Here is a 3224-nt window from a genome sequence, read left to right as displayed (position 1 = left end):
ATATTTCCCTTGCAATCAAACATCTAAATTTATTTTTTATGGGAAAAAAATTTCACTTTACATAAAAAATTTGCATTCCCCTTGCAACCAAACAAAGCCTTAAGGAGTTTTGACAAGTTGTAGTAGTCCAATCATTAGTGTTGATGAAGTGATGATAATAGTTAAGAAGGAAAAAAATAAGTACTAAAGTAAATTGCATGGATCATACATAAGAGTAATTATAGCCAGATGGAGTTGAGGAATAATGGATCCGGGAATGTCTAGTGACTAGTACTGATTATTAGTTTTGTTGGAGATAGTTCTTCTTTTCTTCTTCGTTCATGAAAGAGGTGAGAGGGAAGGACTTGCTGACCCCCATGGGTGTCTTAAAGGTAATCTTGTTTCCATCGATGTCTATCTCCACGATGGGAACCCACATCATAAGCTGCTTGCTCTTCATGCCCGTCATCTTCTTCATCCTCCCCTTCACATACGCTGTGGTCTTGGCGGCATAGCTGTTCTTGGTGTTGGTTACAACATTGAAGTGCTCATAGGTGCCGAGCATTTCCACCGCACGAAGCCGGTGGTTCTTACTCTCCCACATTCTTCTAACTCTCCTGTGCGAAGAACACCACTAGGGAATCCTAGCTTTTTCATCAGCTATGCCGAAAATCTATCGCTGGCTTCCTTTCCATGGATAATTTCAGCTCCTACTCTTTCCTTATTATAGTTAGTAAGGTCAGGGACGGTGATAATGCGGGAACAAATACGTATTGCAATTAAATGGACCGTAAGGTAATAATACGTTTCAAAAAACCCAGTGTAATAAAATAAGTGCCGCAATGATACGGCACATGTTTAATACAGTTGCTCTGCAAAAATCCGGGAGCAAAAATACGGGACTAAAAATGATTGTTTGAAACTAAATTCTAATCTCCCATGCTTTTATGAATACTAAAATCCAATTTGAAATCATTTTTCATTCTTTTGGATTTTCACATTTAATATTAATTAAATTTAACCCCTAAAATGGGTATGGAACAAAGAACTAAGAGGAAAATAAAATCTCATCTTGTAACTTTTACATGTTCTCTTCTTCTTCTTGGTACGAAAGCAAAGTTCAAGAAGATGGAGAATAAGTGTTTGAAATTGTTCATCCCAGAGATGCACTTGAATTTTCTTGAAATTTCCATGGGAATACAATCTAAGACTGGTCATGGATCAATTTTATGGCTCAAGAACCTCCTCTCTTCAATTCCTTTGATTTCTCAGATGTAGTATTGCAAGAATAGAGAAAGGAGAATAGTTGTGTCATTTCCCTCTTTCTAATTCTTCATATTGTCCGGCTGTAATTATGTTTGTAAATAATTGTTGGTCCAATTCAAATGGCGATTGTATGCTACATTTCCTAAAAAGGTTTTCATTTCAAACCCTTTTGGCGAATCCCACCCTTGGCTCTTAGCCATCTTTATTCATGTGAGTCATCTCTTTTGAATCTCTCTTGCTTCTTCTTGAATATTATTTGCAGATGTAATCGCCCTCGATTGGATTTTCAACTACCAATGGAAAGAAAAATGGAGAAGATGAAGGGTTGATTGGGTTTTCAACAATCGATGAGAAGAGAAATGGAGAAGAGAATGAGAGCAGGGGTATTGATGTCTTTTCTATCACCCTCACTCACTGGCCGTCGAGAACGGAGATGGAGAAGAATGGGTCACTGGGGCAAGGGTACCTCCTATTATTGGTTTATTTGGATGAGGGAAGAAGGAGGACTACAATTTCGATCGATTAGGGTTCCTGATAGAAGACAAACGTCGGGAATTGAGATTTGACCCATTTGGGTTTTTATTTTTTTATTTTATTTATTTATTTTTGAACCCAAAAGTTTTATTGAGTATGTAATGTATTATATGAGTGTTATTCATGTATAATATGGTTATCTTTTAAATATACGAATTAAACAATTTTTTTTGAATTTATATGCCAAATACGATCTTTTGAATTAAACATTCGGATACATACATAATACGTGTATTTACTACCTATGCTCCTTAGTAACCATGTTGGATTGGTCACCACTGCTAAGTGATCAATAAAATGTTAAAAGTGACATTGGAGGAAGCAACTCTTACAACTGCTTATTGATGCTAAAGAGTTGTATTGTTTGTAACTCGAAGTCTAAGAAAGCAATGAATGGCTATTGGGGTGTGCAGTATGAACAGGTCTCTCATGTGGAAATTGGGATACTTGATTGGTTTGGTTGCTCAGCCCATTTTTGACTGTCAACAGAACCTTCTAAACTGATGGATCCATAGACTCTTGAGCGGCAGATTGGAAAAGGAAGTCATCTTCTTTCGTGTCCATTAAATATTGGTCAGAGAGTGATAAGATGTTGGAGCTAATTCCAAAGTCTATAAGGGGGTGTTTGGTTTGGTAAATCAAATGGTGTATGTATTGGATATGAATGTCTATCAAAAGATAGACATTCTTTTGAATTATGTTTTTTGCTGAAAAATCGTTTGGTTGCCTTAAGGCTGGTACATGTTTCTTGCTGGAAAATTGTATGGTTACCCTAAATCTATGTAGTGATTCTTACTGTAAAACTGTTTGGTTATCCTAAATCTGTGTAGTGATTCTTTCTGTAAAACTGTTTGGTTACCCTAATCCTGTGTAGTAATTATTCCTATAAAACTGTTTGAATTAAACTGAAGTGCTACATTCTTATGAATTTTTGAAACTAAAATTTGACACGTGATTAACTTTAACTTTTTTATTAAATATTCAACGGTCGGATTTGCAACATCATTCTTTTATATGACAAATAAGAGTCATGAATGATTACAATGTATTTGCAACCATGAATGGTAAGTATAATATTTTTAAAGGAAATAAATAATAAATTGTGTATAGTACATGGCACGTCACCCCATCCAACGGTGAAGACACAATTGTGCACCATGCATGGTTGTGAACAAAACATCTACCCTTATATTTTTTAAGAAAAAGATTACTACAATGTCCTGTATTGATCCCTTTATACCCTACGTTTATATTTGTAGGTTTACACTTGGATGGTAAACCCTCAAATGAAGCGTGGTGGTATTGGATAAACAAAATATTTGGGTCAAATCATGGACCATAATTTAAAAAACCAGACCACATGTTTAACTGGAAAGATGCCCGATCGCGTTCGAAGCAACGTTTGAACCTATCACTTTAAAAATGGGGAAATCATTTGACCGTTC

Source organism: Macadamia integrifolia, unplaced genomic scaffold, assembly GCF_013358625.1.
Source record: "Macadamia integrifolia cultivar HAES 741 unplaced genomic scaffold, SCU_Mint_v3 scaffold2649, whole genome shotgun sequence".
NCBI classification, from domain to species: Eukaryota; Viridiplantae; Streptophyta; class Magnoliopsida; order Proteales; family Proteaceae; genus Macadamia; species Macadamia integrifolia.
This window is presented reverse-complemented; position numbering follows the sequence as displayed.